This window comes from Microcaecilia unicolor, chromosome 1 (assembly GCF_901765095.1).
Source record: "Microcaecilia unicolor chromosome 1, aMicUni1.1, whole genome shotgun sequence".
Classification (NCBI taxonomy): domain Eukaryota; kingdom Metazoa; phylum Chordata; class Amphibia; order Gymnophiona; family Siphonopidae; genus Microcaecilia; species Microcaecilia unicolor.
Genome location: NC_044031.1, coordinates 71,090,321 through 71,114,111, shown reverse-complemented (window position 1 = coordinate 71,114,111; position 23,791 = coordinate 71,090,321). Strand labels below are relative to the sequence as shown.

The 23,791-nt window shown below is 44.6% G+C and overlaps 1 protein-coding gene across 4 annotated transcripts in view; it reads left to right on the top strand.

Annotated features, from left to right (window-relative positions):
• KMT2C (lysine methyltransferase 2C) overlaps window positions 1-23,791 on the top strand; it is a 917,733-nt gene that overhangs the window by 654,126 nt on the left and 239,816 nt on the right. The window lies entirely within an intron of this gene.

Genomic DNA, 23,791 nt, shown 5'->3' with positions numbered 1-23,791 from the left:
CGAGAGCCTTGAATCAAATAGATTGAAAATTCTTCAGGAAACAAAACACTTCTTGGAATCACTGTGGATTGAAATTCCATGTGTAAAGGGGAAAAGGATAATGATAGGAGTGTATACCATCTGCCTGGCCAGGATGAACAGATGGATCAGAAATGTTAAAGGAAATGACGCAAACAAACTGGGCAACACAATAATAATGGGTGATTTCAATTACCCCGATATTGACTGGGTAAATGTAACATCGGGACCTACTAGGGAGGTAAAATTCCTTGATTGAATCAAGGACAGCTTTATGGAGCAGCTGGTACAGGAGCCGACGAGAGAAGGAAAAATTCTAGACCTAGTCCTTAGTGGAGCACATGATCTGGTGCGGGAGGTAATGGTGCTGGGGCCGCTTGATAACAGTGATCATAATATGATTGGATTTGATATTAGCTTTGAAGTAAGTATACATAGGAAATCAAATACGTTAGTGTTTAACTTTAAAAAAGGAGATTATGATAAAATGAGAAGAACGGTGAAAAGAAAACTTAGAGGAGAGATTGCAAGGGTCAAAAATTTACATCAGTTGTGGATGCTGTTCAAAAACACCACCCTGGAAGCCCAGGCCAAATATATTCCGAGTATTAAAAAAGGAGGACGCAAGACCAAACGACAGACGGCGTGATTAAATAATGAGGTGAAGGAAGCTATTAGAGCTAAAAGAAAATCTTTCAGAAAATGGAAGAACCAACTGAAAATAATAAGAAACTGCATAAGGAATGTCAAGTCAAATGCAAAGCGCTGATAAGGAAAGCTAAGAGGGACTTAAAAAAAAAAGATTGTGTTGGAGGCAAAAACACATAGTAAAATTGTTTTAGTATATTAAAAGCAGGAAGCAGGCAAAAGAATCAGTTGGACCGCTAGATGACCGAGGAGTAAAAGGGGCGATCAGGGAAGACAAACCCGTAGCGGACAGATAAAATGAATTCTTTGCTACGGTCTTCACCGAGGAAGATTTGGGTGGGATGCCGGTGCCAGAAATGGTATTCGAAGCCGACGAGTCGGAGAAACTGAATGAATTTTCTGTAAACCTGGAGGATGTAATGGGGCAGTTCTACAAACTGAAGAGTAGCAAATCTCCTGGACTGGATGGTATTCATCCCAGAGTACTGATAGAACTGAAAAATGAACTTGCGGAGCTATTGTTAGAAATATGTAATTTATCCTTAAAATCGAGTGTGGTACCGGAAGATTGGAGGGTGGCCAATGTAACACTGATTTTTTTATGTTTCAACATTTTTATTAAAGCTTCATCAGGTTAAACGTGCAACATACTCCATGTACTGTTCACTATAATTCTAAAGCCTGAACATTGGAAGTATTCCAGAGATTCAACATCCAAATATTTTCTTTTAACATTTTCCTCCCCCCTCCCGCCCTCCCCCCTTTTTTTATGGTTCAACGTTTTGATTACCACATTGCAACTGGAACATATGCAGAATTCATAATCACTGCTCAATCATAGTACAATGCCCTTTTTTAACTATATCATAAACATCAACATCTTAACTTGGCTATCTTAAATTCAGTTCCCTCCCCCTCTCCCCCATAATACTTTTTGCACTTAAGAGTTTTACTTTGTGTGACCTAAGGATAAAGAAAAGAAAGGAAAAAAAAAACAGCCTCCAAATTGCAATTACAATCCACCACAACAACCTATATTGCAATCCAACTATCCCACGAATCTTCCCTATACAGTAGGACTCAGTCCCTTGATTTATACCCGCCCCCATCTCCTCCAAATAACCCATTGGCTTGAGCGGAAAGAGTCTGTCTCTTGTACCCTCTCCGATCGTCCCCACTGTTATTCAACCCCTGGCCATTAATCGTTTGTTGGCCCCCCCTTCCTCACTTACTCTCAACCAATATCCTTTCCCCCCTTCCCCTTATCCCCCCTCTCCTCCCTCCCTAGTACCCCTCCCCCCCCCCCTTTGGTTCTTACTTGCATTTCAGGTCCACTATTCCAATCTATTCAATACTTGACTCCTTGCTCTTGGCGAGAGATTATTGATATAAGCTTCCCAGGTCTGCAAAAAACGCTGTTTTCTCTTAGGAGTGTATCGTGCCTCACGTGACTTCCATAACATGAGTTCATGTAGTTTATTCCTCCAATACCAAATTGAAGGGGTTGAATCCGAGACCCAATGATTTAGGATACATTTCTTCCCCACAATGCACGCTTTACTGAGAAACATCTTCTCCCCCAGGTACCCCTATCCCACCTAGCCAGCGAACAAAACATCACCTGTTCAAATTTTAATACCTCCCGACTTCCCAGGATCCGACTAACCTGGTGAGAGAGAGCTGACCAAAACGCCTGAGTTCTCCGGCACTGCCAAATACCATGATAGTAAGAGGCTCCCGACATATCACATTTCCTGCAGGCGTCTATAGTTGTCGCTCCTGCGTGCCATGCCTGTCTAGCCGAGAAATATGCGCTATGTGTTGTTCTAAAGTTACACTACTGCTACTACTATTTAGCATTTCTATAGCGCTATAAGGTGTACGCAGTGCTGCACAAACATAGAAGACAGTCCCTGCTCAAAGAGATTACAATCTAATAGACAAAAAATAAAGTAATCAAATCAATTAATGTGTACAGGAAGGAGGAGAGGAGGGTAGGTGGAGGCGAGTGGTTACAAGTGGTTACGAGTCAAAAGCAATGTTAAAGAGGTGGGCTTTCAGTCTAGATTTAAAGGTGGCCAAGGATGGGGCAAGACGTAGGGGCTCAGGAAGTTTATTCCAGGCGTAGGGTGCAGCGAGACAGAAGGCTTGAAGTCTGGAGTTGGCAGTAGTGGAGAAGGGAACAGATAAGAAGGATTTATCCATGGAGCGGAGTGCACGGGGAAGGGGTGTAGGGAAGGACGAGTGTGGAGAGATACTGGGGAGCAGCAGAGTGAGTACATTTATAGGTTAGGAGAAGAAGTTTGAACAGGATGCGAAAACGGATAGGGAGCCAGTGAAGCGACTTGAGGAGAGGGGTAGTGTGAGTAAAGCGACCCTGGCGGAAGACGAGACGGGCAGCAGAGTTTTGAACCAATTGGAGAGGGGAGAGGTGACTAAGTGGGAGGCCAGCAAGAAGCAGATTGCAGTAGTCTAAACGAGAGGTGACAAGGGTGTGGATGAGGGTTTTGGTAGAGTGCTCGGAAAGAAAGGGTAGGATTTTACGGATGTTGTAAAGAAAGAAACGACAGGTCTTGGCGATCTGCTGGATATGAGCAGAGAAGGAGAGAGAAGAGTCAAAGATGACCCCAAGGTTTCGAGCTGAGGAGACAGGAAGAATGAGAGAGCCATCAACAGAAATAGAAAACGGGGGGAGTGGGGAGGTGGGTTTGGGGGGAAAAATGAGAAGCTCGGTTTTGGTCATGTTTAATTTCAGGTGGCGTTGAGACATCCAGACAGCAATGTCAGACAAGCACGCTGAAACTTTGGTTTGGATGCAAGGTGAGATATCAGGGGTAGAAAGGTAGATTTGGGAGTCATCAGCATAGAGATGGTAGAAAAAGCCATGGGATGAGATTAATGAACCAAGGGAAGAAGTGTAGATAGAAAAGAGGAGGGGACCAAGAACAGAACCCTGAGGTACGCCGACAGGCAGAGGGATAGATTGTAAGCTCTTTGAGCAGGGACTGTCTTTCTTCTATGTTTGTGCAGCGCTGCGTATGCCTTGTAGTGCTATAGAAATGCTAAATAGTAGTAGTAGAAGTAGAAGAGGATCCACCAGAGTGAACACTGAAGGTGCGGAGGGAGAGGTAGGAAGAGAACCAGGAAAGGACAGAGCCCTGGAATCCAAGTGAGGACAGGATATCGAGAAGTATGCTGTGATCGACAGTGTCAAAAGCAGCGGACAAGCCTAACGCCCCACTTGCGGGCTTCCCGGATCCACTTTTCTGGTACCAGCCTCCCCACATCTCGGCTCCAGCATGCCGATATTTCTTGTATATCTGTAGGAGGTTTATATTGCTCCAAAGCCCGATAATACAATGATACTGAGATCTGTTCCGCTGCATCCCCCTCTAAGAATTCTCTTAACTTCTTTCCAAAGTCTAAAGAGAGGCTATCTCGTGGAAGGTTTTTCACATAATGTGATAGCTGATAATATGCCAGTGTTGCCATTAGCCCCCCCCCCCCCCCCCCCCCACACACACACACACTTCTGCAGGAATTCGTCCCTCGATATCAAAGATCTATCCACCTGAACAAAACTCTCCAAAAGAGTTACCCCAGTGTTTCTAATGTTCTAAATACCTTGTTGTCTTGTCCTGGAACAAACGCCACATTCCCTACTATGGGTAGCATAACGCTGCTAGTTGCGTTCTGTCCCCAGAGGCCCAATAAGTCTCTCCACATATATCTCAGTGGTCGGAGAAGAATGCTGTCTTTTATTTTCCTTGGCATGTTTTTCAAGAGAGCATGTAACAGATAATTAAAATGCCAGGGGGCAAAAAATGCCTTTTCCAGGGCTACATCCACGCCAATTTTTTTTTTAAAAGGTTCCAGAGGAGATCCAGGAAATTATAGACCGGTGAGTCTGACGTCGGTGCTGGGCAAAATGGCAGAGATTATTATTAAGAACAAAATTACAGAGCATATTCAAAAGCATGGATTAATGAGACAAATACAACATGGATTTAGTGAAGGGAAATCTTTTTTTTTTAACTTTATCTTTATTAAGCTTTTTAACAAACATAATTTCACATTTATGAATGATAATACACAATTTGGAAATAAAAATTATATAGACAAGCAAATATTTTTTAAAGTTTCAAATAGTTATCGACCACAAGAATAAGAAATCAAGATGTAAGATTAATAATATAATCTAAAGGAAATAAACATACATTGTAAATTATAATAATGAAGCGTCACGTCCCCGAGTGATTCACTCCAAGGCTGTTAAACAGTGTGCATATGGGTTTAAACCACTACATTAACCTATTCCCTACTGATTAGAAATTCCTCTAGCTGTTTGGGGTCAAAAAATTGAAACTGTTTAGATTGAAACACTATTCTACATACACAAGGAAATTTCAACAGGAAGGTAGCTCCTATTGCCAAAGTTCTTGTGTGTAAAGCCAAAAAGGCTTTACGCCTCTTCTGAGTCTCTCTTGATAAGTCTGGGTATATTCTTATTTTTGACCCCAAAAAAACTGAATCCAAATGTCTTAAAGAAAGTCTCAGTACTGCATCCCAATCCATCTCCAAGGCAAATGAGACTAATAATGTTGCTCTTTTCGTTATAACGTCTAATGATGACTCCAGAAAGGTAGTCAGATTCATCACTACACTACCTGAGGAAATTTTTCTGATTCCATTCTAGAATCAGTTGGCAAATAAAACGCTCTAGTTATTGGTGGTAGTGAATTTTCTGGCATACCCAATATTTCCACAAGATATTTTTTTACCATTTGTACAGGGGTAATAAGAGGTGAACTAGGAAAGTTTATTAGTCTCAAATTAAGTCTCTTCGACTGATTTTCCAGATATTCCAGCCTTCGGGAAGTAATGAAGGGAAATCTTGCCTCACCAATCTACTACATTTCTTTGAAAGGGTGAACAAACGTGGATAAAGGGGAGCTGGTTGATATTGTGTGTCTGGATTTTCAGAAGGCGTTTGAAAGAGTACCTCATGAAAGACTCCAGAGGAAATTGGAGAGTTATGGGATAGGAGGCAGTGTTCTATCGTGGATTAAAAACTGGTTAAAAGATAGAAAACAGAGAGTAGGGTTAAATGGTCAGTATTCTCAATGGAGAAGGGTAGTTAGTGGGGTTCCCCAGGGCTCTGTGCTGGGACCGCTGCTTTTTAACATGACCTAGAGATGGGAGTAACTAGTGAGGTAATTAAATTTGCTGATGACACAAAGTTATTCAATGTCACGGGAGGATTGTGAAAAATTACAACAGGACCTTGGGAGACTGGGCATCTAAATGGCAAATGACGTTTAATGTGTGCAAGTGCAAAAGTGATGCATGTGGGAAAGAGGAACCCGAATTATAGCTACGTCATGCAAGGTTCCACGTTAGGAATCACGGACCAAGAAAGGAATCTAGATGTCATCATTGATGATACGTTGAAACCTTCTGCTCAGTGTGCTGCTGCGGCTAAGAAAGCAAATAGAATGTTAGGTATTATTAGGAAAGGAATGGAAAACAAAAATGAGGATGTTTTAATGCCTTTGTATCGCTCCATGGTGCGATCACACCTCGAATATTGTGTTCAATTCTGGTTGCCGCATCTCAAAAAAGATATAGTGGAATTAGAAAAGGTGCAGAGAAGGGCGACGAAAATGATAAAGGGGATGGGACGACTTCCCTATGAAGAAAGGCTAAAGCAGCTAGGGCTGTTCAGCTTGGAGAAAAGGCAGCTGAGGGGAGATATGATAGAGGTGTATAAAATAATGAGTGGAGTTAAACAGGTAGATGTGAAGCGTCTGTTCACGCTTTTCAAAAATACTAGGACTAGGGGGCATGCGATGAAGCTATAATGTAGTAAATTTAAAACGAATCGGAGAAAATTTTTCTTCACTCAACGTGTAATTAAACTCTGGAATTCGTTGCCAGAGAATGTGGTAAAGGCAGTTAGCTTAGCGGAGTTTAATAAAGGTTTGGACGGCTTCCTAAAGGAAAAGTCCATAGACCATTATTAAATGGACTTGGGGAAAATCCACTATTTCTGGGATAAGCAGTATAAAATGTTTTGTACATTTTTGGGATCTTGCCGGGTATTTGTGACGTGGATTGGCCACTGTTGGAAAAAGGATGCTGGCTCGATGGACCTTTGGTTTTTCCCAGTATGGCAATACTTATGTACTTATGACTGCCGTCCTTGAGTTGTAGGTTGGGACTTAAAAACTGGTAATTATAAATCTGAAAAATTCAGGGTTTTACCATTTTACAAAGAAAATCAAATAATTCCTCTTGTTGGATTTCACTATGAAGCTTGTTCCAAAGTGTAGGAGCTACAAACAAAAAAGCTCTCTCTCGAGGGTTGGGGGGAAGGGAATGTTAGGAAGGGGTGTTATGTTTGCTTAGCATTGTGTCTGTTTTGAGGAGGTTTGATTTTGGCATGGTGTCAAATGTTTGACATTTTGTATGGATATAACTTTACCTAAACTTTAATAGACATTTATTGATTTAAAAAAAAAAGCTCTTTCTCACAACATTTGAAGCTCTATTTTGGATAGGACATCTATGGAACTGGGACATCCAGGTTGGGGTGTTCACAGTTCTCCAGGTATTTTACAAAAGGTTCTACTGAACACAGAAACTTTTGTAAAATATGTATAAGGATGGTGACAAATACACATTCATTTACCAGCAAGTATAGTAGGAACATCAATTTCACAAAAATACAGGTGGCTTTTATGTTTTAATGTACTAAATACATATGCAAGTGCTAGATTTCAGAAGATTGTATGTACAAGAGGAGCCAATTAAGAAATCAAATAAAATAACACTTTCTATTTTTTTAAGCTTTTCAGTATGTGTTAGACACCACAAGTGTAATCACACTTGCTCCCTTAATCGCTAGTGGAGACCACTGGCGTAGCCACAGGTGGGCCTGGGTGGGCCAGGCCCCACCCACTTAGGGCTCAGGCCCACCCAACAGTAGCACACATTTAGTGGTAGCTGGTGGGGATCCCAAGCTCCGCCAGCTGAAGGCTTCCCCCGATGGTAACAAAAACGCTACTCTCCATGCTACTGGCACCTGCACATGCTCAGTTTTCAGCGCATGCCTGCTGCAGACTGCCAAGGTGGAAAGAAGCGTTGTCTTACCAGCTGAGATATTTTTTTGGGGGGGAGGGGGGAGAACACTTGGTGCCCACCCAGTTCTTGCCTAGGCCCACCCAAAATCTGTTTTCTGGCTACGCCCCTGGTGGAGACCCTAGGTGCAAATGCTGATGGAGAGGTACTTTGAACTTCAAATGTATTGCCGTTGTTAAATGTGAAATATGCACCTTTTTTACCTACCTAAATCACTCACAGAACGTAGCGCTATTCAGTCAATATTTAGCTGATGGCTATCAGCATTTTTTTTTTTTTTTTTTTACTTTGACCATCATCAGCTAAATTAGTTCCAGATATTAAATACTGGGCCATGTGTGGGCACCAGCATTGAATGTCAGAGCCTGACTGGACTGCTGCTGGCCACCGGAACTTGCATGAATCCCAACCAATATTTAGCTGTAATCTGCTAAAAATGGAAATAGAGAAAAATGAAGGCAGATAAAGACTATATGGCCTAGGCAGATAAAGACTTCTTCTCAGCCCATCTACCAACCTACCTGCCTCAGTCACTACTTATGGCCCCTATACACATTCTCTTCCTTGCCCTATCCGTTCCTAATCTTTTTCCCCTCCCCCTACCGCTGTCTACCGCTGAAACTCACTGCCCACCCATGTCCTCTCCAGTCCTACTCACTACTGCAATACCCTATTCACCCCCGTTCCTCACCACTTCACCATCTCTCTTGTCCCCCTCCTCCTTCCTAGCTCTCAACCTTCAACACTTCCTTCCTGCCATTAACCCATCCCCATTCTTCCTAAGTGCATCCCGTCTTCGTCGCCTTCTTCGCCCTACCTCCCCCACCCTCCTCCACACTCTCTTGCTCCTCTTCCTGCTATCTGCGGGAGACATCAATCCCAATCCAGGTCCCCCCCCACTTGTTCTCGTCCTATCCATGCAAATGATTCCGGGATGTCTCCAATCTCATCTCTATTCCCCTCCTCCCCCCCTCTTCCCTCCCCTTCTCGTGTGCCCTGTGGAATGCCCAATCGGTCTGCAACAAACTTCCCTTCACCCACGATCTCTTCATATCTCGCTCCCTTCAACTGCTCGCCCTAACTGAAACCTGGCTCTCCCGTGATGACTCTGCCTCAGTCGCGGCCCTATGCCATGGAGTTTATCTCTTCTCCAACACTCCCCGCCCAGTTGGCCACGGTGGAGGCGTCGGGTTACTACTCTCGCCCTCCTGTAGTTTCCAACCCCTCCTCCTACCGCAATCTCACTGCTTCTCATCCTTTGAAGCCCACGCCATCCGTCTATTCTACCCATTGCCACTCAGAGTGGCAGTCATTTACCGCCCCCCTGATAAATCTCTCTCTTCCTTCCTCACTGACTTCGATGCCTGGCTTTCTGTTTTTCTTGATCCCTCATCTCCGTCCCTCATTCTCGGAGACTTTAACATACACGCTGATGACCCATCTGACTCTCACGCTTCTCAGTTCTTCACTCTAACATCCTCCTTCAACCTCCAGCTGTGCTCCACCACCCCTACTCACCAAAATGGCCATTGTCTTTACCTCGTCCTCTCCTCTTCCAGCTCACCCTCCAATTTCTACGCCTCAGCCCTTCCTCTCTCTGATCATCACCTGATCACCTTCACACTTCTTCACCCCCCCTCTCAGCCCCGCCCAACATTAACCACTACTTCCAGGAATCTCCAGGCTATTGACCCTCCTGCATTATCCTCTAGTATTTCTAATCCCCTCCCCTCCATCATGTCCTCCGAGTCTGTCGACAAGGCTGTCTCCACTTACAATGCCACTCTCTCCTCTGCTCTAGACACCCTCGCACCATCCGTCTCCCGTCCCACAAGGCGTACTAATCCCCAGCCCTGGCTGACCCCTTGTATCCGTTACCTTCGCTCCTGTGCCCGATCTACTGAACACCTCTGGAGGAAATCTTGCACCTATTCAGATTTCCTTCATTACAAATTCATGCTATTCTCCTTCCAGTCCTCCCTATTCCTTGCCAAACAGGACTACTACACCCAATTGACCAATTCTCTCAGCTCCAACCCTCGTCGTCTCTTCGCCACCCTTAACTCCCTCTCCAAAGTGCCCTCCGCTCCCACCCACCCCCCACCCCCGCTCTCTCCTCAATCACTGGCTGACTACTTCCACGACAAGGTGCAAAAGATCAACCTTGAGTTCACTACCAAGCCACCACCTCCCCTTCACCCTTCAACCCTCTCCCTCAACCAACCAACCCTGGCCTCTTTCTCCTCATTTCCTGATATCACCGAGGAGGAAACCGCCCACCTTCTTTCCTCCTCGAAATGCACCACTTGTTCCTCTGATCCCATCCCCACCAACTTACTGAACACCATCTCTCAGAATGTCACCCCCTCCATCTGTCATATCCTCAACCTCTCTCTCTCCACTGCAGCTGTCCCTGACACCTTCAAGCATGCCGTAGTCACACCTCTCCTCAAAAAAACATCACTTGATCCTACCTGTCCCTCCAACTACCGCCCCATCTCCCTCCTACCCTTCCTCTCCAAAATACTTGAGCGCGCCGTTCACAGCCGCTGCCTTGATTTCCTCTCCTCTTAGGCCATCCTCGATCCGCTTCAATCCGGTTTTCGCCCTCTACACTCGACAGAAACAGCACTCTCTAAAGTCTGTAATGACCTGTTCCTTGCCAAATCCAGAGGCCACTACTCCATCCTCATCCTCCTCGATCTATCCGCCACTTTTGACACTGTCAATCATGATTTACTTCTTGCCACACTGTCCTCATTTGGGTTCCAGGGTTCTGTCCTCTCCTGGTTCTCCTCCTATCTCTCCCACCGAACCTTCAGAGTACACTCTCATGGATCTTCCTCCACCCCTATCCCGCTCTCTGTTGGAGTTCCCCAGGGATCTGTCCTTGGACCCCTTCTTTTTTCAATCTACACTTCTTCCCTGGGCTCACTGATCTCATCTCATGGTTTCCAGTATCATCTTTACGCTGATGACACCCAGCTGTATCTCTCCACACCAGACATCACCGTGGACACCCAGGCCAAGATATCAGCCTGCTTATCCGATATTGCTGCATGGAAGTCCAACCGCCACCTGAAACTGAACATGGCCAAGACCGAGCTTATCGTCTTTCCACCAAAACCCACTTCTCCTCTTCCTCCGCTCTCGATCTCAGTTGATAACACCCTCATCCTCCCCGTCTCATCCGCCCGCAACCTCGGAGTCATCTTCGACTCCTCCCTCTCCTCCTCTGCGCATACCCAGCAGACAGCCAAGACCTGTCACTTCTTCCTCTTTAACATCTGCAAAATTCACCCTTTCCTCTCTGAGCACACCACCCGAACTCTCATCCACACTCTCATCACCTCTCGCCTTGACTACTGCAACCTACTCCTCACGGCCTCCCACTTAACCATCTATCCCCCCTTCAATCCGTTCAGAACTCTGCTGGACGTCTTATATTCCGCCTGAACCGATATACACATATCACCCCTCTCCTCAGGTCACTTCACTGGCTTCCGATCAAACATCGCATACAGTTCAAGCTTCTCCTTCTTACCTACAAATGCACTCAGTCTGCAGCCCCTCATTACCTCTCAACCCTAATCTCCCCTTACGTTCCCACCCGAAGCCTCCGCTCACAGGACAAATCACTCCTCTCAGTACCCTTCTCCACTACCGCCAACTCCAGGCTCTGCCCATTCTGCCTCACTTCTCCCTATGCTTGAAATAAACTTCCTGAACCCTTACGCCAAGCCCCCTCCCTAACATCTTCAAATCTTTACTCAAAGCCCACCTCTTCAATGTTGCTTTCGGCACCTAACCTTTATACCTTTCACGAAATCTAGACTGCCCCAATTTGACTACCCCTACTTGACTGACTGTACATTTGTCCTTTAGATTGTAAACTCTTTGAGCAGGGACTGTCCTTCTATATTAAATTGTACAGCGCTGCGTAACCCTAGTAGCGCTTTATAAATGTCAAATAGTAGTAGTAGTAGTATATGGCCTAGGCCAGGGGTAGGCAACTCCGGTCCTCGAGAGCCGCAGGCAGGTCAAGTTTTCAGGATATCCACAATGAATATGCAAGAGATAGATTTGCATACCATGGAGGCAGTGCTTGCAAATCTATCTCCTGCATATTCATTGTGGATATCCTGAAAACCTGACCTGCCTGCGGCTCTCGAGGACCGGAGTTGCCTACCCCTGGCCTAGGCAGATAAAGACTATATGGCCTATCCAGTCTGCCTATCTATGCCATCTACTATTCCTTCCTATGTTTCTAGTGGAGGGGAGTACCCTAGTGGTTAGTGCAGCAGACTTTGATCCTGGGGAAGTGGGTTCAATTCCCACTGCAGCTCCTTGCGACTGAGCAAGTTAATTAAATACATGGAATGCCCTCCCATGGTGGAGGTGAAAACAGTAATGGCATTCAAACATGCGTGGGATAAACACGAAGGAATCCTGTTTAGAAGGAATAGATCTACAGAATCTTAGCAGAGATTGAGTGGCAACGCCGGTAATGGGGAAGCAAAACCCGTGCTGGGCAGACTTCTACAGTCTATGCCCTGATCGTAACTGAATAGATATAGAAAGTTCAAGAACACAGCTGGTCTGACTTTTACGGTCTGTGCCCTGAGAAAGGCAAGGACAAATCAAATTTAGGTATTGTGATAAAGTCACCTCCAGGATAGTTGGGTTAAGGCAGTTTGTCTGAAATACAAGTCCCAGAAGGCATTGCAGGCAAGGAGCCAGAGGGTGAGATGAAGAACCTGGACTAGACTCCTAGCTGCAATCGGGGAAGACATGGGTGTAAGCTGGCAGGTTGTGTAGAGTGGCTGCCACTAGGCAGACAGGAGAGTTGGGAAACCCTGTGTGCAGGAGCTCATCATTGGTCTCATTAGTCTAATGCTTAACTCAGCTGGTTTGGGTGTGAGGAAGCTAATGGAAGGAGAATGATTGGTTGTGGTAGTTGAAGCCAGGGATTGATTAGGCAGGTGGGAAGGAGTCCCAGGAGTTCCATTCAGTTCAGGAGAGAGAAACAGAAGGAGAGAAGCAGTTGCAGGCTGAAAATCCTTGGGCAGGGAGGTCCCTAAAGTACTGAAGCAGGCTGAGATTCCTTGGGTGAGAGGAAGTCCCAAAAGTATTGAATTCACTGTGAAGCTAATGCAGGGGAAAACCCTTGGGTAGAAGGGGTCCCTAAAAGATTGAACTCTCCTGAAGGTAAAGAGGATAGAAGGTAGAAAATGCTGCTTGGTGACTGAACTGGGATGATGAACTGAAAGAACTGTTTGTCTTGGGAATTGAATTACTGTTTGTTGTGCACTGGATAAAGAGCCCAGACTGGAGTCTGTAAGCCTGTATTGAATCCTGGTATGTGCTATGCTGCTGTTGGAACTGGGTACTAGAAACCTGCATGGAATAAAAGTCCTTGAGATTGAAGTTACTGGTGGACATCTTTTTCTTCATTGTGCTGGGAGCCTGTGGCTGGAGGAGATTGTTTAATCCTTTGCTGCACAAGAGAGGTACCTGGTTACAGTATATGTATAAAGTATCACATACCATGTAAAATGAGTTTATCTTGTTGGGCAGACTGGATGGACCGTACAGGTCTTTATCTGCCGTCATTTCATTTTATTCATTTACTAGATGTCCCAAGCTTTCTTGAATTCAGTTAGTTTTTGTCTTCATCATGTCCACTCAGGCCATTCCACAAATTCACCACCATTTCCATGAAGAAGTATTTTCTTAGGTTATGTCTGTGTTTGTCCCCGTTCACCGTCATTCTGTGCTCCCTCATTAGAGTTTTCTTTCAATTGGAAGAGACTTGCCTCATGTGCGATTAAACCGTAGAGGTGTTTTAACATCTCTATCGTATCTCAGTCTCCGCCTTTCTTCCAAAGTATACATATTGAGATCTTTAAGTCTGTCCCTACATGCTTTATGATGAAGACTACTGACCATTTTAGTAGCCACCCTCTGGGCCAACTCCATCCTGTTTATATCTTTTTGAAGGTGCATTCTCCAGAATTGTACGCAATATTCTAAATGAAGTCCTGCAAGAGTGTTATACAGAGGCATCATCGATGCATTTTTCCTTCCATTCCTCTTTCTGTGCACCCAAGAATCCTTCTAGCTTTCACTGTCATCTTTTCTATCTGCTTGCAGTCACACCCAAGTCCTGCTCCTCTTTCTTCCTCAAAAGTTCTTTGCTCCCTAAACTGTATTGTTCCCTTGGGCTTTTACAGCCCAAATGCATGGCCCTGCATTTTTTAGCATTAAATTTTAGCTGCCAAATTCTGGACAATTTTTCAAGCTTTGTTAGGTCTTTCTCATGTTATCCTCACCATCAAGTGTGTCTACCCTATTGCAAATGTTTGTATCATTCGCAAAGAGGCAAATTTTACCAGACAGCCCTTCAGCAATATTACTTACAAAAATGTTACCAAGAACCAGCCCAAGAACTGAACCTTTAGTGGTAGCTGGTGGGGATCCCAAGCTCCGCCAGCTGAAGGCTTCCCCCTGATGGTAACAAAAACGCTACTGTCCATGCTACTGGCACCTGCACATGCTCAGTTTTCAGCGCATGCCTGCTGCAGACTGCCAAGGTGGAAAGAAGCGTTGTCTTACCAGCTGAGATATTTTTTTTTGGGGGGGGGGGGGGGAGAACACATGGTGCCCACCCAGTTCTTGCCTAGGCCCACCCAAAATCTGTTTTCTGGCTACGCCCCTGGTGGAGACCCTAGGTGCAAATGCTGATGGAGAGGTACTTTGAACTTCAAATGTATTGCCGTTGTTAATTGTGAAATATGCACCTTTTTTACCTACCTAAATCACTCACAGAACGTAGCGCTATCCAGTCAATATTTAGCTGATGGCTATCAGCATTTTTTTTTTTTTTACTTTGACCATCATCAGCTAAATTAGTTCCAGATATTAAATACTGGGCCATGTGTGGACACCAGCATTGAATGTCAGAGCCTGACTGGACTGCTACTGGCCACCGGAACTTGCATGAATCCCAACCAATATTTAGCTGTAATCTGCTAAAAATGGAAATAGAGAAAAATGAAGGCAGATAAAGACTATATGGCCTAGGTCTTTGGGACAGGAATGAACTTGACTTGCTCCTGCTCCCTATGGTTCCTAATCAAAAAATGGCTGCCACAATCTCTAGTGGTAGTTTCATGGTACTACTGCTAGTAATGCAAGACTACTGCTAGAGGTCATGGCGGCCATTTTATATTAGGAGCTGCAAAGGGCAGGAGTGAAACAAGCTTACTTCTGCTCCGAAGAACACTAGACCACCAGGACCAGTAAAATAAGCCCACGGAGACCATCTGAGATCAGAGAGGGATGCTGAGTGGGAGGGGTAATCAATTATGCTCTAGGGGAAGTGTGGGGATGGATAAATGTGCTCCCGGAGGGGTGGAGGTGGAAGGAGTGATAGGAAAATGGTGCTCGGGAAGGGCAGGATATGTGGACTTCGTTTATGCGAGTCTGGTCTGGGACGACGGAGCATAGTGTTAAATGAAGCTCATGCTGAGAAAAGGGATATTACCAGTGGTGTGCTGCAGTATGGTCAGAAGTCCCACTTTCAGGTACACCAATCATTTTTTTTTGTTACATTTGTAACCCACGCTTTCCCACTCATGGCAGGCTCAATGCGGCTTACATGGGGCAATGGAGGGTTAAGTGACTTGCCCAGAGTCACAAGGAGCTGCCTGTGCCTGAAGTGGGAATCGAACTCAGTTCCTCAGTTCCCCAGGACCAAAGTCCACCACCCTAACCACAACAGGTCAAAAACATTTCAAGCAACAGCATGATCTACTTTCACTTAGCTCAATAAATGCTGGCTTGACTACCCCACAGCATAACTGCTGATTTTCTTTCACTTTCAACGGGGCCCGATTCGTTTCACCCACAGCAGGGCTTCATCAGGAACCATTAGATCAAATCATAATTTCAGGGGTATTAGTCTGTGAATTAAAACAAATATTTTGCTCAAATTCTCTTGTATCGGTTGTACAGACATACAATATCACATGTTCACAAAATTGAAATTTAAACAATTCTACAAAACCTCACCAACTCATGAAACACTCACTTCAAGATAATTTGATTCCTCTTGAAACCGGAAAGGAATGCTACTTCCACCTCTTAACCATCAATATATATATCTTAGTGCCTCAATGAAATTACTAACAGCCATGCATGATTTGACAACGCACTGACATCACCACATAAACAGCTGTTCAAACATAACCAAGTGACATAATGAATACACTTCTCCAAATCCGACAGTGAAAACTATCAAGATTCTAACACCACAGAACCATTCTCAACAGAAAATTCACACACCAATCAGTCCTCAAAACAAGCAAACATCGCTGCATCAAGCACACTCCACTAGATGATAAAAAATGTGCTACATAGATTAAAACATCTAATAAACAAACCACACTAAGATGAATGATAATCTCAAAATCAAAAAGAGCAATGCTGTAGGAAATGTCAATAAAAAGCATTCCGTTCAATAGAACTGTTCAAACTGTGCGGTCTAAGCTCTTCAAAGTAACAATCTACCTAGTTTCTTTTCTTTGCAGCATTAATTTACAATTACCACCTCTTGCAGACGGTTCTATTCTGTCAATAACCCAGCAGTGCAAGTCATTAAATGGGTGCTTGAAAGTCAAACAATGTGCTACCAGAGGTTCCTTAATTACTGATCTGTGTATATTGGATTTGTGTTCAGACAATCTAATGTTGAGCATCCTAGTTGTCATGCCTACATAAGTTTTACCACATGGGCAAGTAATGGTATAAACAACAAAATCAGTAGAACAATTTGTGAAGTGTTTAAGCAAAAAAGTGGTGTTAGTTGCAGCATTGAAAAAAGATTTAGTTTGCAGCATAATTTTTCAACTTTGACAATTATTTATTTATTGCATTTGTATCCCACATTTTCCCACCTCTTTGCAGGCTCAATGTGCCACTCTTAAAGTGATCTAATGTTCTCATAGGTTGTCTCCTAACTTTCAAATCAGCCGGACTTAATCGTTCTTTTAGGTTGTTAGCTCTCAAGAATGCTATCCGCAGTCTCTTGTGATGGAAAATTGGGGTAGACTGCAGGATATCCCATCTGCGCTTCAAAATACTTGCTATATGTTCTCCTGCTTCTATATATTTGAGAACCATGGTCATAGTATCCTCATCTTGAATTCTGGATGTGGTTGTTGATAATAGTAGATCTCTGTTATTATACTTGGCTCTACGATAAGCTCTCTTCAATAGCTTATTGGAATAACCACGTCTGCTTAACTTGGCCATGAGTTCTTTTGCTTGTAATTTGAAAACAGAATCATCACTGCATATCCTCTTTATTCTTAAAAATTGAGAAAAAGGTAAATTGTCCCGCATGTGTGAAGGGTGACAGCTACTATGAGGCAAAAATGTATTTCTCTCTGTTGTCTTGTGATAAACTTTGGTTGAAAATCCCTGTGACATCATTGTCACATCTATGTCCAAGAAACTAATATTAGTGCTGGAAAAATTCAAAGTGAATTGAATATTGATGTTACAACTATTTAACCAACCCAAAAAAGAAAAAAAAGGTCATTAGATGTACCCTTCCATAAAAGGAAAACATCATCAAAAAGTCAGGGGCGGAGCAAGATGGCGGCAGCAACATCGAACCCTGGGTGAACCTTTGGTAACGCTGTGTTTAAACCCATTCCTCCTGGAGTATTTTCTTACTAAAACTCTTACCTCCAAGTTTGCCGCGATGCCACATACCAAGAGGAAGGGTCTTGTGAAAACCGGAGCCCAGCCGGTTTTAACTTCTACTCCAACACAGCCTACCATTGAGGGATTCCTCACGAGAACCCCTGTAATGACGCCGGGAAGCCCCGCTGAGCTCGTAGCCCGAGGAAGAGCCGAGCTCTTGGCGCAGGACGTCTCGTTGTCCTCCCCGGCGCGCCCACCACCACCGCAATCGGCTGTGCTCGATGATGGAGGTATAGCCCTATACCGCGAAGACGGGAGAAGAGAGCTACACCTGGGTCCCCACCTCGATGTTGCAACCGAGGCCTCTAAAATAACGATGGCTGAGAGTAAGGCACAGAGACTAGGAACACCTCAGATCTCCTCGCCTGCGGTGACGCTTGAAGCAATTTGGGAAACTCTGCAAACGGTGATGATATCAACGAGCAAAATTGAACCGTTAGTGAGTAATGTAAAGGAATTAACTAATGCATTTTCCTCTATGAAAGAAGAGGTTTCTGAAAAGATTAAGATTTTGTCAAATGAAAATTCTAAATTGAAGGAAACCTCAGTTAAATTAATACAAGATAATATGCTGATCCATAACAAGTTGGAATACTTTGAAAACTATAATAGGAGGCTTAATCTACGTTTTTTGAATTTTCCACGGACTTCAATATCTACACCACTGGAAACCTTTAAAAGGTATCTGGTGGAAAACTTAAAATTTTCCCTGGAAAACGTGCCTCCAGTAAATAAAATTTATTATCTTCCTACAAAGAAAGCTGGGCAAAGGCTGGATCAACCGGAACTAAATGTTTCAGAATTGCTGGAAACCTCATTGTTTGACGTAACTGAGCGACAAACTTTGTTGGTCTCATTTGTATTTTCCCAAGATTAAGAACTTGTTAGGAAGATGGCCTTGAAGAATATACAAAATCTATTTTATGGAGGGAAAATCTGGGTATTCCCAGATGTTACCAAATTAACCCAAACTAGGAGGAGAGACTTCTTAACACTTCGAGCAGAAACTTTGTCTTTAGGAGCCTCGTTCCACTTGAACTATCCATGCAAATACAACGTAAAATATCTGGGGGTGAAATAGGTTTTCTTTTTGCCCGAACATTTAAAACAATTTATTTCTCAGAAAAAACTATAATAATGCTTGTTGAACTTAAACCGTTATGCTGTGCTTCAAGATTTGGATATTGGGAAGTGTGATTATGATTTTGGGGGGTTATAATAATCTGCTATTGCTTTATTGCATCTAGTGATTTGTTTTTGTTAAAATACTTCTTCCTAAGTTAACGGCTCTTAGCCCCTATCTTGGTGGTCTAAAACAAGTTTATAATAATTTCTTGGATTTGCTTAATTTGATATTTTTCCTAACTGTTTTTCCTACCCAAGTAGTAATGCTTGTAAAAATTGTGAAAAATGAATAAATAAAAAAAAAAAAAAGGAAAAAGTCATCAATGAACCTCCACCACTTATGGATGGAGGTATGGAATGGAGAGGATCCCAACCACTCCTCCTCAAATTGTTCCATAAATAAATTGGCAACTGATGGTGCGAAGGTAGCACCCATCGCTACCCCGCTTTTCTGCTGGTATAATGTGTTGTCAAACAGGAAATAATTTTCTTTTAAAGCTAAACTTGCCAATTTGGTAAGAAAATCAGTGGGGACGAAGTGGGGTCTCATTCTCCTATCCAACACTTTCTTGATAGTTGATAAAGCTTCTTCTTGAGGTATAGATGTGTACAGCGAAGTCACGTCCAATGTCGCCATCAGATACAGGCCCTCTTCAACTTCTACCGAAGCCAATTTCTGCAGAAAATGCGTGCTATCCCTGATGTACGATTTGATCTTAGGCACTTCTGGTCTTAAAAATTTATCAAGGAACTGGGAGAGTGGTTCTAATACAGACTGTCTGGCAGAAAGGATAGGTCTGCCTGGTGGTTTAGTAGGATGTTTGTTTATTTTCGGTAGAAAATATAGGACGGGTGTTACAGGATAAGAACAACAAAGAAATTTCTTATCTTTCGGGGTTATAAAGCCCTGCTGTAATGCATCATTCATAACCCTGTTGATGACTGACTGTAAGCGCTTAGTGGGATTTAAAGGCAGTTTTGTATAATGTGAAGTATTCATTAGTTGCCTCAAACCTTCTTCTATGTAATGATGTTTATCAAGAGCCACAATCGCGCCAAATGGTTCCTGATGAAGCCCTGCTGTGGGTGAAACGAATTGGGCCCCGTTGAAAGTGAAAGAAAATCAGCAGTTATGCTGTAGAGTAGTCAAGCCAGCATTTATTGAGCTAAGTGAATGTAGATCATGCTGTTGCTTGAAATGTTTTTGACCTGTTATTTCAGAAATAATGTTTGAGTATCGGTAGTTTAAACGAATTAAATTGGGAATATATACCCTATGAAAGAAATCAGATCACGGACACAAAATCTTTTCTAGATAAGTGTCTTGTTGATTAGACCTTGGCGGGAGCTTTGGTTTCTGAGAGTATTTCCCATTTTTGTCAGATTTATTCTACACAACCTGTTGGATTGTGTTGGGCTGTTATTCAGTCTTCATTGTATTAGATTACTTACTTTTGATTAACTGCCTGTACTGATGTTGTTTGAGTACAAAATTCAATCCTACCAGCTCTACACAAGCATTCACTTGAGGAACACGGTGAAGCAACTGGCGGACTTGGTTGATAAGCTCCCTCCGGAGCAGGCCAAGCCTTTTTAGGAGGTGGTCAGGCAGCAGAAGGCGTGTCGTAAATTACTGTCAAGGGGTGCTTACAATTCTTTTGATGTTGCATCCAGATCTGCAGCCCAAGGTATAGTGATGCGCAGACTCTCATGGCTGCGTGCCTCTGGCCTGGACAATTGAGTCCAGCAGTGGATTGCGGATGTCCCTTGCCGGGGGAATAATATTTTTGGTGAGAAAGTCGAGCAAGTGGTTGATCAGATCACGCAGCGGGAAACCGCTATGGATGATCTCTCCCACCGGACGCCTTCTGCTTCTACCTCATCAGGTAGACGATTTTTCCAGGGAAGGAAGAATGCTCCCTACGCCTTTAACAAGCATAGGTACAATCCTCGACAGCCTTCTAAGGCTCAATCTTAGCACGCTCGTTCTCGTCAACAGCGTGCGCCAAGGCAGGCCCCTCCGGCTCCCCAGCAAAAGCAAGGGACGGGCTTTTGACTGGCTCCAGTTGAGCATAGCCGCTGTAAAAGTGTCCGTGCCGGACGACTTACCGGTCGGAGGGAGGTTAAAACTTTTTCACCAAAGGTGGCCTCTTATAACCTCCGATCAGTGGGTTCTTCAAATAGTCCGGTTAGGATACTCCCTCAATTTGATATCCAGACCTCCAAATTGCCCACCGGGAGCTCAATCCTTCAGCTTCCAGCACAGGCAGGTACTTGCAGAGGAACTCTTTACCCTTCTCAGCGCCAATGTGGTCGAGCCCGTTCCACCAGGGCAAGAAGGGCTGGGATTCTATTCCAGGTAGTTCCTTGTGCAAAAGAAAACTGGGGGGATGCGTCCCATCCTAGACCTAAGGGCACTGAACAAATATCTGATTCGAGAAAAGTTCAGAATGCTTTCTCTGGGCACCCTTCTTCCCATGATTCAGAGAAACGACTGGTTATGCTCCCTGGACTTGAAGGATGCTTATACACACATCCCAATACTGCCAACTCACAGGCAGTATCTTTGATTCCGTCTGGGAACACGGCACTTTCAGTATTGTGTGCTGCCCTTTGGGCTCAAGTCTGCGCCCCGGGTGTTCACAAAATGCCTAGCAGTCGTAGCAGCGTTGCTACGTAGGCTGGGAGTGCATGTGTTCCCTTATCTCGACGATTGGCGGGTGAAGAGCACCTCTGAGGCAGGAGCTTTACAGTCCATGCAGATGACTGTCAAACTCCTGGAGCTACTGGGGTTTGTTATAAATTACCTAAAGTCCTATTTCATTCCAGTTCAACAACTACAATTCATAGGAGCTCTGCTGGACTATCAGACAGCTCGGGCCTATCTTCCCATGGCAAAGGCGGGCAACCTTCTCTCCCTGGTTTCCTTGGCCAGCGCGTCTCAGCATGTTGAGGATTCTGGGCCATATGGCCTCCACAGTTCATGTGACTCCCATGGCACGCCTTCACATGAGATCTGCTCAGTGGATCCTAGCTTCCCAGTGGTGTCAAGCTACAGGGGATCTAGAAGATGCAATCCTGTTGTCCACCGCTTTTCACAACTCCCTGATCTGGTGGACGATTCGATCCAATTTGACCTTGGGACGTCCCTTCCAAGTTTGTCAACCTCAAACAGTCCTGACTATGGATGCATCTCTCCTAGGGTGGAGAGCTCATGTAGATGGGTTCCACACTCAGGGAGCTTGGTCCCTTCGGGAATCAGGTCTTCAGATCAATCTCCTGGAGTTGCAAGCGATCTGGAACACTCTAAAAGCTTTCAGAGTTCGGCTGTCCAATCAAATTATCCAAATTCAGACAGACAACCAGGTTGCTATGTACTATGTCAACAAGCAGGGGGCACCGGATCTCGCTCCCTGTTTCGGGAAGCCATCCAGATGTGGTTTTGGGCCCGCCATCACGGCATGTTTCTCCAGGCCACGTATCTGGCAGGCGTAAACAACAGTCTGGCCGACAGGTTGAGCAGGATATGCAACCTCAAGAGTGATCTCTCAACAGGACAGTTGTCCGCAAGATCTTCCGAGCGTGGGGCACCCCCTCGGTGGATCTTTTTGCCACTCAGATCAATCACATGGTCCCTCAGTTCTGTTCCAGACTTCAGGCCTATGACAGCCTCGGATGTCATAGGCCTTCATTGGGGGGTCAGGCCTTCTGTATGCGTATCCTCCCATACCTCTGGTGGGAAAGACTATGCTGGAACTACAGCAAGACCGCGGAACCATGATTCTGATTGCACCCTTTTGGCCGCTTCAGATTTGGTTCCCTCTTCTTCTGGAATTGTTCTCTGAAGAACTGTGGAGATTGGAGTGTTTTACAACCCTCATCACTCAGAACAAGGGGGCACTTCTGCATCCCGACCTCTAGTCTCTGGCTCTCATGGCCTGGATGTTGAGAGCGTAGACTTCGCTTCCTTGGGTCTTTCTGAGGGTGTCTCCTGAATCTTGCTTCCAGGAAAGATTCCATGAGGAGGTGTTACTCTTTTAAATGGAGGAGGTTTGCCGTCTGGTGTGATAGCAAGGTCCTAGATCCTCGCTCTTGTCCTACACAGACCCTGCTTGAATACCTTCTGCACTTGTCAGAGTCTGGTGTTAAGACCAACTCGGTAAGAGTTCACCTTAGTGCTATTAGTGCTTATAATTATTGTGTGGAATGTAAGCCTATCTCTGGACAGCCTTTAGTTGTTCGATTCATGAGAGGTTTGCGTTTGTCAAAGCCCCCTGTCAAACCTCCTACGGTGTCATGGGATCTCAACATTGTCCTCACCCAGCGGATGAAGGCTCCTTTTGAGCTACTGGATTCCTGCCATTTGAAGTATTTGACCTGGAAGATCATTTTCTTGGTGGCTGTTAATTCAGCTCATAGAGTCAGTGAGCTTCAAGCCTTGGTAGCCCATGCTCCCTATACTAATTTCATTATAACAGAGTAGTCCTCCGCACTCACCCTAAGTTCTTGCCGAAGGTGGTGTCGGAGTTCCCTCTGAACCAGTCAATTGCCTTGCCAACATTCTTTCCCCATCCTCATACCCGCCCTGCTGAACGTCAGTTGCGTACATTGAACTGCAAGAGAGATTGGCCTTCTATGTGGAGCGGACAAGCCCCTGTAGACAGTCCACCCAAATGTTTGTTTCTTTCGACCCCAACAGAAGGGGAGTGGCTGTCAGGAAACGCACCATTTCCAATTGGCTAGCTGATTGCATTTCCTTCACTTACGCCCAAGCTGGGCTGACTCTTGAGGGTCATGTCAAGGCTCCTAATCTTAGAGCCATGGCAGAGTCAGTGGCCCACTTGAAGTCAGCCACTATTGAAAAGATTTCAAAGGCTGCGACGTTGTCATCAGTCCACACATTCACTCATTACTGCCTTCAGCAGGATAGCCGACACTACCGTCGGTTTGGGCAGTCGGTGCTGCAGAATCTGTTCGGGGTTTAGAATCCAACTCCACCCCCCTACGCCCATTTTTAATCTGTTCCAGGCTGCACTCTCAGATGTTTCTTTGTAGGTCAATTTTTGTTATGTCCTCGCCATTGCGAGAC